The sequence below is a fragment of the Salvelinus alpinus genome, chromosome 9, assembly GCF_045679555.1.
Source record: "Salvelinus alpinus chromosome 9, SLU_Salpinus.1, whole genome shotgun sequence".
In the NCBI taxonomy this organism is placed as follows: domain Eukaryota; kingdom Metazoa; phylum Chordata; class Actinopteri; order Salmoniformes; family Salmonidae; genus Salvelinus; species Salvelinus alpinus.
In genome coordinates this window covers 58,081,948-58,095,222 of record NC_092094.1, presented here as the reverse complement: position 1 = coordinate 58,095,222, position 13,275 = coordinate 58,081,948, and the positions used below count along the sequence as shown (strand labels likewise).

The window sequence follows — 13,275 nt, the reverse complement described above, 5'->3', positions numbered from 1 at the left end:
CGTGCGAGGGCCTGGGTCTTGTTGCTGACCGGGGAGGTGGCGAGAGTCAGATGTATCGCTGTATAGCGGCTGCCCAGGAACAAGTAGAGGTCAGGCAAGCCTTTCCCCCCCTTGAGCCTGGGCCTCTTCACCACCTCCCTCCTCAGCCTCTCCCACTTGCTTCCCCAAAGGAAATAAAACAGCATCCGGTCCAGAGCTAAAAGAGTTGTTCGTGGGGGGATAAAAACAGAACTGATTAATAAAAGTACAGGTAAAATCACAGCCTTGATGATTAAAACCTTGCCCTCAAATGTCAGCCGTCTCAGTCCCCAAAAACCCAGTCTCTGTCTTACAGTCCCTAAAATCCCGGTCCAATTGCCACTACCTCCTCCCTCCCTGTCAAATTTTACCCCCAGAACCCTTATGTCCGTCATTTTAACTGTCAGTGGTAGTCTGGTCAAGTCTGAGTCTGCCCACGGTCCGAAGAATTGGGCCTCTGTCTTGTTCCTATTCAGTCTCGCCCCAGAGGCTTGTCCGTACCAGTCAGTCCTGTCCAGGGTCCTGTCGACAGATAAAAGGTCGGTACATAAAATGTTAACATCGTCCATATAAAAAACGCACTTGGCAGTCATCCCTCCACTCCCCGGGATACTCACCCCACTGATCCGTTGGTCCCTTCTCAAGACCTGTGCCAGTGGCTCAATGCAAGCAACAAACAGGAGGGGAGATAATGGACAGCCCTGACGGACGCCGCAGTATACTCCCACTGCTCTTGACAAATGCCCATTTACCAGGATTCTGCTGGTGATGTCCCCATACAGCAATCCCACCCAAGCTAGAAACCTTTCTGGGAACCCCATTTTTTTGCAGTACCTTGAAGAGGTACTGGTGCGAGACCCGATCAAAGGCTTTCTCAAAATCTAAATTTAGGACTATAAGCCGCATGTTTCTGTCTCTCGCATAACAGATAGCATCTCTGATCAGTACTAGGCTGTCCGTGATCTTCCTTCCCGGAATGGCACAGGCTTGATCCGGGTGGATCACCTCCCCTAAAACAGAAGACATTCTGAGTGTTAAAACCTTGGTAAAAAGTTTACAATCAAAATTTAAAAGGGTGATCGGTCTCCAGTTTGTCAGGTCAGTCCTGTCATTTTTCTTATGTAAAAGGGTCACGATTCCTACTCTAAAACTGTCAGGTAGTCTGTCAAGTTGTTCGAAGTCAGTAAAAACAGTCAGAAGTTCGTCGGCTAAAACATCCCAAAAGGTTAGATAAAACTCCAAGGGGAGGCCGTCCTCCCCCGGTGATTTTCCCCTCTTAAAATGTCTCAGTCCTTCGTCGAGTTCAGTCATTGTCAGGTCTTTCGTTAGGTCGTCCGTGCTGGGTATGGTCCTGTCAATGTATGTTAAAACGTCCTCCATAATCTCCTCACATACATCTTTTACCCCGAACAGTTCCCCATAAAAATCCTCGACTACTCCTTTAATTCCTTCTGTGTCTGTTTTTAAAACCCCATCTTTATCTTTTAACCCTGTCATTAACCTACCCTTGCTAACTATCTTCTTAAAAAAGTATCTAGTACACTTCTCCCCCTCTTCTAATTCCCTTTCCTTGCTTCTTAAAATAACCCCCTTGCTCTTATGTTCTGCTAAAAATGCCATTTCTTTCTTTACTTCTTTGATTTCTTGGTTAAAATCAAAGCCCTGTTGGCATAGGTTAAAATACCGTTCCAGTCTCTTCTGCAGTCCCAACATGCGTCTATCCTGTTTCTTGCTTTCCCTCTTTCCTATCTCCCTGAAGAAGGTCCTCGTCTTACCCTTCACCATTTCCCACCACTGTGCTCGTGTGTCAAAGAAGTCCTGTAGCGTCTGCCACTGGCTGAACTGCTCCCTGTACTGACTAACTACTCTATCATCTTCTAAAAGGGAGCAGTTCAGTTTCCAGGGCCCTCGTCCTACAGTCACACCCGAAGTTAGTGAAAGGGTGCACGTCAGCATTACGTGATCTGAGAAGAAAGCAGGGGTTATTCTAGCATCGGTTGGGGGACAGTCCCGGGTAAACATAGTCAATGCGAGAGGCTCTGGTGCCGTCACCACTGGTCCAGGTGAAGCCCTCCTCTCTTGGATGCAGGGTTTTAAAACAGTCAGTTAGTTTAAAATCCCTGCACAACCCTTGCAATAAAACACTTGACCTATCTACCTTAAAATCCTCTCCTGCCCCTCTCCTATCTGCTCTACTTAAAACACAATTAAAATCCCCACCCACCACTAGAGGATCCCTCCCCAGCATGTGGGACTGCAGGTCTTCTAAAAGGGTGCAACGGTCATGTTTGTTGTTAAAACCATATACATTTAGCACGTTAAAATTCCTCCCCATAAAAGTACAGTTGGCTAAAAGAGCACGCCCCCCAACCACCACTGTGCTCCCCCTCACCACCACCTGTGGGTTCTTAAATAAAATGGCAACACCATCGTTTTTATTAAAATTGGATCCGCTCCAAATGGAGGGCCCGCGCTGCCACTTTTCCTCCCATTTGCTGTAAGAGGATAAAAAGGGTAGACCACACTCCTGTAATAAAAACACATCTGAATTAACACTTTCTAAAAAGGATAAAACCGATTGTGCTCTTATTTCAGTCTTCACACTCCTAACATTTATGGTGGTGATGTTAAAAGCCATGAAAGAGGTAAGTAAAAACAGTGCTAAAAGGAAAGAAGGCATTAAACCAGTTTAAAAGGGGTTATTTTTCGGGTTCTTTCTCTCTCTCCCTACGGGGTAAGGGGGGGTGGTAGGGAGAGGAGGTTAAAACAGGGTTTAAAAACGATTCCTGGTTAGGAGAGTTGAGAGGGAAGACCCTGGACTCATCCTCCCCCTGGGAGCTCTCCCACTCCAGTTTACCCTTCTTTTCCTCGCCCTGTTCGGGGTCGGAGAGCTCCTCTGCATTTCTCTTCCGTAGGGGAAGGTGTTCGCCCAGGGCCTCTCCCCCCCCTCCCGTACCCTCCTCGCTTGACAGTGTCGTTTCCGACACTGTCATCATGCTGTCAGACCCACTTGGGGAGCTCTCACTCACCAACTCTCCAGGGCCGTCTTTCTCGGCCCTTTCTCCTTCAGGGGTCACTTCAGTCTGGGGCAGGGGGATTGGGGTGGGGAGGGTTTTTGCCTCCCCTCCCACTTCTTCCACCACTGCGCCTTCCGCGCCCTCCACCTCTCCTACCACCTCCTCCACTACTGCCACCACTTCCTCCACTACCGCCACCACCTCCTCCTCCACTACTGCCACCACTACCACCTCCTCCACTGCTACTGCCACCGCTACCACCTCTTCCACTACTGCCACCATGGCAACTGCCGCTTTCTCCCTCTGGCGCTCGGAAGCCCGGTCCGCTGCCGCCGCCTCCATCCTGCCGGCCCTGACCTTATTGGCCCAGGAGGAGGGGCAGCTGCGGATGAGGTGGGACCGCTCGCCACAGAGGTTGCACGATCTGCCGTTCGTGCAATCCTCGTAGCGGTGGCCCACCTCCCGGCACTTCATGCAGACCACCTTGTCGCAGGCGTCTGCTAGGTGGCCATGTTCACCACACTTACGGCACAGCTTGGGCTGGTCCTGGCAGTGAACATGGCCCCTGTTCTCTCCGAGGACTATGGTGGATGGGATGGCTTTCAATCCACCATAGCCCCCGGGGTCCTCCCTCTGCTGGACAGTGACCCTCCAGGCCCCTGTCCAGATCCCATCGGGATCCTTCACCTGGGTCAGGGGCCCCTTCACGTTGCAGTACCTGCCCAACCATACTGCAACGTCCTCCGGCTGTACCGTTTCATTGTACATGCGGACAATAACGGTTTTGATGCTATTGTCCGTCAGCTTGATCACCTTAAACATGGTTGCCAGGGATCCCTGGGTGTTCTGGGCGTTCTGGAGTTGCCCCCAGAATTCCCTCAGGAAGCTGGCGCAGGCGAAGCTAACATCGAAGCCCTTCCCATAAGGGAGGGTTAAGATGCAGTTCACCTGCTCAGGTACAAAACGGAGTTCCTTTTGGAGGAATTTTCTGGAGAAATCCAATCGGGATAACTCCATTAATTTCCCTCCCTTCTCCTTTAAAAGGAGGCGTACGGCGTGGTGCCTCCGCATGCCAGCCTGTGCTGCTGACATGGTGAAGGCCCACTCCCTTTAACCCAACACCAGTGAAAGAATTAATAAAAAATAAAAATAAGAAAGGGGAGGGGGAGTGTAAACACCCGAGGCAGCTGGCAGGTCCAGCTATGCTAGGCTAACAGGACCTACCAACACCACGGGACACAAAGCGAACTAGCACAGCACCCAGGTGAACTTATCGACAATGGGGAAGACGCAGGGGGAAAATAAGAGGTAAACCTGACAAAACAATTAACAAGGGCTAGGAGGCTAGCAGGCCGGGACAGGAAAAACAAGACAAATACAGCCAAGCCTGAGGGGCGAGGAGGCTAGCAGGCCAGTCAACCAATCTAAGTTAACAGGAGAGCCCGCCAGCTAGCCAACCCAGCTGGCAGGCACTACACAAACAACAAACAAACAAGAACCAAACAAGGGGGGGGGAAATTAAAATAAAAAGGGTACACCAAACAAAACGATTTACGAGGGCTGGGAGGCTAGCAGGCCGCACTAGCCGGTGAGGCTAAGCTACCAAGCTAGCAGGCCAGGTACTAAAACCTCCCAGCTGACAAGAAACAAACGAAAATGAAATTAAAAGGGGGGTAGGAAACTAGGAAACAAATATGGGTTGGGGGGGGGACACACAAAAAGGAAAAACAACAACAAGTACTAACCAAGAACAAGCCAAAATTGAGGGGCAATGAGGCTGGCAGGCCTCACCAGCAGGCTATGCTAACCAGCTAGCAGGCCGGCCAGCCAGCAAGAGTCCCCCAAGTGGCAACAAAAACCAACAAACAATTACTAGGACCAGGGGAAGTTCAGGGGATAGGAAAAACAATTAGAAGAGTAGGGATGGGTTTATGGGGGCTACAAAACAACAGAAGGAAACAAACAATGCCTGCCAAGCCAGCAAATGAGCCAACCCAGCTAGCAAACACTACAAACAAACAAAAAACCAACTAAAGGAAAGCTAAGGGTAAAAGGGATGGGGAAACACGAGGAACAGAAATAGCTTCTTTTTCTTTTTAAATATTTTTTAAGTGAAATAGAAACACAAAACACAACGACAAACTAACATACAAAAATACAAGAAGTGATTAAATTAAACCTTGACTCACCCTACAGGTGCTGATGCACCTGCAGTCCACCACCACCTGCAGTCCACCACCAACACCGAGAATGAGAAAAAAATAATAATAAATAAAAACAGAGAGAACAATTTGTGAATACCAAAGCCCAAATCTACGCTTGGTCTTAGCCAAAAGGCCGAGAAGCGATAACCCACAAATGGACCCCTGCGCCCGCCGTGCACCCGGGGGTCTCGGCAGACTTTGGCGGTTTGGCAAAAGGTGGCTCCTCCTCCCCCCCCCCCAACCAACCAACCAACCAACCAACCTTTCCCTGGCGACAGACAGACAGACAGACAGAAATGCGGGTGTTTTTTTGTTTTTTTAAGTCGCCAATGCGTCTTTAAGTCACTAGCTCTTTGAACTCAATTGCCCTTAGCGACAACTTGGAGTGGAAAAATACACCGGTCAGTCCGATTGAAGTCAAACGCATGAGCAAAAAGTCTCGGCGGTGGGCGTCATCATCTCTGTCAATTTCTCTTGAAACAAGATATACCGGGCTCTGCCAGAAGCAAAGCCCTTCCAAAAATACTTGGAACTCATAAGTGTTCCTCTCCACGGAAGTCTTTAGTAAAAGGCGAAAGGCTTGTGCGTAATGAAGAGAAACCAGAGTCGTATGGAAGTCAGAGGTCGGGTTCCGAGACATACTCTGTGCACTACTAGGCTGGGACCTCGCGGGTGGGTGGTCGGTCACCCAACCCACTCTGCCAACTTTGTGTGGGTAAAAAGTGACAGACAGACAGACTCACTCACTATCCTGACCAACGTTTTTATTTTTTTTTAAAGTAAAATGGCGGGAAACGGGGTAACCCACGAAAAGCGCTTCGCCCTACTTCCACTTTGGATGTTTTTCCTTTTCTTCTTCTGCCAGCTGTTTACACAGCTTTGTGTATTTTCTTTCCTTGACAACGGGAGAAATGTGTTGCACCGTTCCCGGAGGTACTGCAATACCGGGTCGATGCGTGGAGCGGACGGAGCAAGCCCCATTTCCGACTCCCTGTTCGAAAAATCCATTTAATATGTAGTCCCCCGATGGGGGACGTATCAGATATTAAACTGATAAGAACAGATTATAAAATATATTTATTACCTTCAAAAACCAACTCAAAAAAAAAAAAATCTGTTCTTATCAGTTTAATATCTGATACGTCCCCCATCGGGGGACTACATATTAAATGGATTTTTCGAACAGGGAGTCGGAAATGGGGCTTGCTCCGTCCGCTCCACGCATCGACCCGGTATTGCAGTACCTCCGGGAACGGAGATGGCTAGGACCCCCGGGTGCCCGGCGGGCGCAGGGGTCCATTTGTGGAAAAAAACAATTTTAGGCTGGTCACCGTGAACATATATAATCCTTATGTGAAGGATGAAGAGGTGAGGGCTTTTCTGGGGAGATACCTGGATAACATCTCCTCAGCAAGACGCCAGAAAGATTCCTTGGGATTTTGGAATGGGAGGAGATGTTTCCAGGCTCTCCTCAGGGAGGATTCGAAGGGTTTGGGTGGATTTCTCCATCCTCCGGCGATGTTCTCCCTGGGGGCTGACAGGGGGACGTTGTATTACGCACGTCAGCCCCCGTATTGCAGGCGTTGTATGGCCTATGGACATACCCTTGCCTCGTGCGGCGAAAGAAAGTGCAGGTATTGTGGGTCGGGTGAGCACGAGGCAAGGGATTGTAGTGAGCCTAAGAAGTGTCACGGGTGTGGCTCGGTGGAGCACCTGTGGCGAGACTGCCCGGCTAGGAAGAGGTCATACGCGTCTGCAGCTGGGGGGGGAACGAGAGCTGGGGATGGGGGTAGAAGAGGAGAGGAGCGCGCAGAAGGTGGTGGAAGAGAGGAAGGAACGGTACCGAAGGAGTCAGAGAGAGAAGAGGAGAAGGAGAAGAGAGCTGGGACAGAAGGAGTGGTGATTGGGACAGAAGGAGAGGTGGTTGGGACAGAAGGAGTGGTGGTCGGGACAGAAGAACTGGTGGTCAGGACAGAAGGAGTGGTGGTCGAAATGGAAGAAGAGGTGGTCGGGACAGAGGAGGAGGAGGAGTTGGAGTTGGACATGGGACAGAAAAAAGAAGTTCTTAGGAGGGTGAGGGAGAGGGTAGAGAAGAAGGGGCCAGTAAAGGGCTGGAAGGCAGGGGAACATGAGAGGGTGATAAAGGAGTATGAGAAGGAGGTAAGGGAGAAGGGTTTGTCGAGGGCAGAGGAGGTAGATATGGAAGGAGAGGTAGTCGGGACAGAGGGGGAGAAGGGGAAGGGGGGAAAAGGAGAGAAAAGGAAGGACAAGGGGATAGAGGAGGAGTGGGCGAGGAGACCACCAGGGAGGTTTGAGGAGGAGAAAAGAATAGTAGCGGGAAAACTGATGGATATGGAGAAGGATAGAGGGCAGCTAGAGGACTGGGAAGAGAAGGAAGTAGTAAAGCTCCAGTCAATTTTTCTTTTGGAGGTTAGGATGTTGGGAGAAAGGGAGTTTAAGAGGGAGTTTGGGAAGATATGAGAGGATAAGGGGGTTTGGTCTATACGTGGTGGAGGATAGGATAAGGAAGGAAGGGGAACTTCGTTTGCAAAAGAAGAGGAGGGAGGAAAAAGTGGAGCAAGTGGATAGTGGGGGGGGGAGAGGTGGTGGGGAGGGGGGGGGAGAGGGAGAGGTGGCAGGACCTTCGGGGACTCCCTCTATTTCTAGTCTTTTTTCTCCTTTGGAGGAGCTGGATAGACAGGTGAAGGATTTGGGTAGGGAAACGAAGGGAAGGAGGCAGGGGCCGGGAGATGGTCCTGAGTGATATTTTTGAGTTGGAGGGTGGATGAGAGAGGGGAGGGGGAGGGAGGATGCTCCCCTAGATGTTATTATTTTTGGTTTTGGTTATTGTTTTAGTAGGTTGTTTTGAAAATAAGTAGTGTTGTTTAGAGAAATATATATTTTGAGAATTATGTAAGTTTGAAAGATTTTTGTTTGGTTTTGATGGTAATAAATATATTTTATAAAAAAAAAAAAAAAAAAAAATCTGTTCTTATCAGTTTAATATCTGATACGTCCCCCATCGGGGGACTACATATTAAATGGATTTTTCGAACAGGGAGTCGGAAATGGGGCTTGCTCCGTCCGCTCCACGCATCGACCCGGTATTGCAGTACCTCCGGGAACGGTGAGACACACACACTCACTCACTCACTCACTATCCTGACCAACGTTTTTATTTTATTTTTTTATTTTTTTTAAGTAAAATGGCGGGAAACGGGGGAACCCACGAAAAGCGCTTCGCCCTACTTCCACTTTGGATGTTTTTTCTTTTTTCTTTCCTTTTCTTCTTCTGCCAGCTGTTTACACAGCTTTGTGTATTTTCTTTCCTTGACAACGGGAGAAATGTGTTGCACCGTTCCCGGAGGTACTGCAATACCGGGTCGATGCGTGGAGCGGACGGAGCAAGCCCCATTTCCGACTCCCTGTTCGAAAAATCCATTTAATATGTAGTCCCCCGATGGGGGACGTATCAGATATTAAACTGATAAGAACAGATTTAAAAAAATTATAATAATTTATTAAACCAAACCATTCATTTTAAACATTTCACATTTTCCAAAATACTGTACATTTCAAGACACGGCTAACAAAACCAAGACCTGGAAATAACAATACAAACAGTAAATACACTTTGGCCCAACCACTGCAACATGCCTCTTACTCATAAAGGTACTTCCAGCGTTCCTTAGAAGCATGGAAGCCGTATTTGTCCACATCAAAATAACTGCTTTGGCACGGGCGGCTTTAATCTGTTTAAAAAAATATGAGCTGCTAGCCTCACCAAACTCGAACTTGTCTTTTTGACACCTAAAGAGAAAGTCCCTGGCCTTCCCCTTAAAATACAGCCCCAACTTACTTTTTAAAACCTCCATCCTCTCCACATCCCTCCCCTCACCCTTATTCTCAGCTGACACCAAGACAGTCAGCTCCCGCTGAAGCTTCTGAAAAACCTCCCTATCTGCTCGGGCCTTAGCGACACAGTGCGAAATGGCCAGGGTGCGCACATTGCGCTTTTCGCACTCCCACCATTCAACTATGGAACCAAAAAAAAGCTTGAGGTCCCCCCAAATCTCATAATGGGAAATTAAAGCTTCCCTAAAAGAAAGATCCGCCAAAATTTTGGAGTTTAGTTTCCAAAAACCTCTGCCAAATATTGGCACGTCTACCGAGAACACTACCTTGACTTGGCAATGGTCAGAAAACCAGACCGGAGACACAGTGACTTGTGATATTGGCACAGATACAGGTAAAAAAATAAAATCTATACGACTACGGGAACCCCTTGAGTTTGCCCATGTCATTCCCTCCCCATTGGGGTCGCAGACTCTGAAAGAGTCCCTAAAAGAAAAATCTTTAACCACAGAAACCAAATAGGGTAGACTAAAATCCCCATTGCCTTCGAAAGAGACATTGAAATCCCCACCCCAAATCACAGTTCGGTTAGTTACACAAACATCTGGCAGAGCCAGAAAAATATATTTTCTACCTCGAGGTTCAGCAGGTGCATAAATGTAAAAAAAACGAAACTTCGCCCCCCTCCAGTCTACATCAACAACTAAAACCCTCCCCTCTATGACAGAAAAAGAACCCACCACACAAAAATCCCTATCCCCAAACAAAATCCCCACCCCAGAGGAGTGAACCCCCCCTATCCCCCATCTGGACTCTCCTTCGCCCACCCCCTTGAAAACACAGAAATATCCCCCATGTCCCTTAAATGAACCTCTTGTAAAAAACAAACCTGGAAGGAGATACAGGAAAGGTACTGAAACACCCCTCCTCTCTTCCCCATATCCCTTAATCCCCTTACATTCACTGTTACTATTGTAAACAAAGTCATAAAAAAAAGAAGAAATAACTAAAAGAGATCACCCATACCTACAGTCTGTCAGATAGGAGCCTCCCCCATCCCGAAGTCACTCACCCCTTCCAGGTAATTGTCACTGTTCGGCGTGCCTGGCGCCACGAAAGAGCGTTCAGGGCTGGAAAATTCCACACAGGTTGATACCTGTCCACTGACCTGCGATGCTTCCCCAGGACTGGAAGAGTGGTCTCCCCTGGACAGTACCTGTGCACCGTCCAATGAAGCCTCCTCAGGATTGGTGTCCATCTCCGAGGTGCCTGTCCCAGGAAGCGCAGCAACCAAACAGGGCCCATGGACCTGCTCCCCAGACCCCTCCACCGAGGCTTCAGAGGCCACCGCCGCAGGAACCTTCAAACCAACTGAGTCCGGGGTCTCAGCCCCCATATCTGACCCTTCATCCCCGGGATCAGGGTTCAGCACTGAAAACCGGTTGGAGGTGGGCACCTCTGGCCTCCTATGCTTTTCCACCACCACCCGATCAGTTACCCTCCTCCTCTTCTTTCTTTTCCCTTTGTACACCTTCCCGGACTCGCCATTGTCTGAAGATGCCGATCCAGTTGACCCGCCTTCCGAAGACGACCTCATCTTCCGCGTAGGGGTTCTGGAAGCCGCATCGTCTGACATCTCACTCAGCAGACTATCCTCCCAAGCTCCCGTCAGCAGCTCCATCTCCTCCTCAGTCCCCTTCGGACGGACCTCCTTTACTGCACTTTCCCCTGGGGCTTTCGCCACCCCCGCTGCCACTGCTCGAATGTCCACAAGAACCTCTTCTATTGGCCGGAGGGAAGAGCCCGCAGCATCTTCCTCGTTGCCATGGCCAGCTGCCTCCGCATAGGTCCGTTGTCTATTTGGACAGTCTTTATACAAGTGGCCCTCCTTCCCACAGCCATTGCACACTCGAGCCTCCCTGCAGTTGGCTGCCCCGTGACCTGGTTTCCCACAGTTTCTGCACTTCAGCAGGTTGCACCCCGTGGCCAAATGCCAGAAGCTACGGCAATGTCTACAAAAACTTGGTTGGCCTGAATAAAACAGGTACCCCCGGTCTGCTCCAATGGAGAAATAGGCTGGTGGATGAACCAACTTATCGGCTCCTTCCGGATCTCTGTTCAGTGCGACACGGAACTGTCTCCTCCCTGACCATATTCCATACCCGTCCCGTAGGTACCGCACCCCGGGACTCACTTTCCCAAACCGGCCTAGGAAAGCCCCGATGCTGTCATCCCCCACGTAGGGGTTCTAAATGTGCACGGTGATGATCTTTAAATCCAACCGGCACAAGGGGAGAACCTGAAAGTTTGAGAACGGCTCACTGGCTGCCTTCTCTTTGCATGTGTCCAAACACCGCCTGTACAAGGCCTCGCTGTTTAGAGACAGGTCGTATCCCTCCGCCGCCATGTTCCGCTGCAAGCAGTAAACGTGCCCTGGGTCCACCTTTAGCCCTTCAATGATCACCGTCCTGATGAACCATTCTCTATTCCCAATTTGCTGGCCCTTGTTCTTCCAAACGAACTGCAATGTATTGCGCAGTCCAGCCCCTCTGGCTGACTGTTGATCCTGCCCTCCGGCCATCGGCTTTTAACCTTTCACTGCTACCAAACCCGGATCCGGGAGCACCCCCCACAGTAAAAAAGCTGACTAGCATAGCCTAGCATAGCGTCACAAGTAAATACAAGCATCTAAATATCATTAAATCACAAGTCCAAGACACCAGATGAAAGATACAGATCTTGTGAATCCAGCCATCATTTCTGATTTTTTAAATGTTTTACAGGGAAGACACAATGTAAATCTATTAGCTAACCACGATAGCAAAAGACACAACTTTTTTTTCTTCACCATTTTTTTCCTGCATGGGCAGCTATCACAATTTCGACTAAATAAAAATATATATAGCCACTAACCAAGAAACAACTTCATAAGATGACAGTCTGATAACATATTTATGGTATAGCATATGTTTTTTTTTTTTTAAATGTGCATATTTCAGGTATAAATCACAGTTTACCATTGCAGCCACTATCACAAAACTCACCCAAAGCGACTAGAATAACTACAGAGAGCAACGTGTATTACCTAATTACTCATCTTAAAACATTTCTGAAAAATACACAGCGTACAGCAAATGAAAGCCCAACATCTTGTGAATCCAGACAATATTTCAGATTTTCTAAGTGTTTTACAGCGAAAACACAATATATCGTTATATTAGCATACCACATGAGCTAACATCACCCCAGCATTGATTCAAGGCAAAAAGCGCGATAACGTTATCACCACCAAAATATATTAATTTTTTCACTAACCTTCTCAGAATTCTTCAGATGACAGTCCTGTAACATCATATTACACAATATTTAAGCCCTGGAGCCCCCGCTCCAGGGCTAAAAGACTCCTTCGTGGGGGGATAAAAACAGAACTGATTAATAAAAGCACAGGTAAAATCACAGCTTTAATGATTAAAACCTTGCCCTCAAAAGTCAGCTGTCGTAGTCCCCAAAAACCCAGTCTCTGTCTTACTGTCCCCAGGATCCCGCTCCAGTTACCGCTCCCTCCTCCCTCCCGGTCAAACTTTACCCCCAGTACCCTTATGTCCGTCGTTTTGACTGTCAGAGGTAGTCTGGTCAAGTCTGGGTCTAACCACGGTCCGAAAAATTGGGCCTCTGTCTTGTCTCTGTTCAGTCTCGCCCCAGAGGCTCGTCCGTACCAGTCGGTCCTGTCCAGGGTCCTGTCGACGGATAAAAGGTCGGTACATAAAATGTTGACGTCGTCCATGTAAAAAACGCACTTGGCGGTCATCCCCCCACTCCCCGGGATACCCACCCCACTGATCCGTTGGTCCCTTCTCAAGACCTGTGCCAGTGGTTCAATGCAGGCCACGAACAGAAGAGGAGATAATGGACAGCCCTGACGGACGCCGCAATGTACTCCCACTGCTTTTGACAGATGCCCATTTACGAGGATTTTGCTGGTGATGTCCCCGTACAGCAGTCCCACCCAAGCTAAAACCCTGTCCGGGAAACCCATTTTTTGCAGTACCTTAAAGAGGTACTGTTGCGAGACCCGATCAAAGGCTATTTCAAAATCTAAATTTAGGACTACAAGCCGCATGTTTCTGTCTCTCGCATAACAGATGGCATCTCGGATCAGTATCAGGCTGTCCGTGATCTTC

General features: G+C 48.8%; 3 non-coding genes and 2 pseudogenes across 3 annotated transcripts; 2 read left to right on the top strand and 3 right to left on the bottom strand.

The window, feature by feature from the left end:
• Nucleotides 1-5,731: 5,731 nt before the first annotated feature.
• Nucleotides 5,732-5,848, bottom strand: LOC139531144 (U5 spliceosomal RNA). The gene has a single exon (XR_011666251.1). It is a non-coding gene; the product is annotated as a U5 spliceosomal RNA (small nuclear RNA).
• A 302-nt stretch (nucleotides 5,849-6,150) lies between these two features.
• Nucleotides 6,151-6,353, bottom strand: LOC139531039 (U2 spliceosomal RNA; annotated as a pseudogene).
• LOC139531075 (U2 spliceosomal RNA) lies at nucleotides 6,313-6,505 on the top strand. The gene has a single exon (XR_011666196.1). It is a non-coding gene; the product is annotated as a U2 spliceosomal RNA (small nuclear RNA).
• A 1,687-nt stretch (nucleotides 6,506-8,192) lies between these two features.
• On the top strand, nucleotides 8,193-8,377 carry LOC139531072 (U2 spliceosomal RNA). The gene has a single exon (XR_011666195.1). It is a non-coding gene; the product is annotated as a U2 spliceosomal RNA (small nuclear RNA).
• Nucleotides 8,378-8,584: 207 nt separating this feature from the next.
• LOC139531055 (U2 spliceosomal RNA) lies at nucleotides 8,585-8,761 on the bottom strand (annotated as a pseudogene).
• Nucleotides 8,762-13,275: the final 4,514 nt, after the last annotated feature.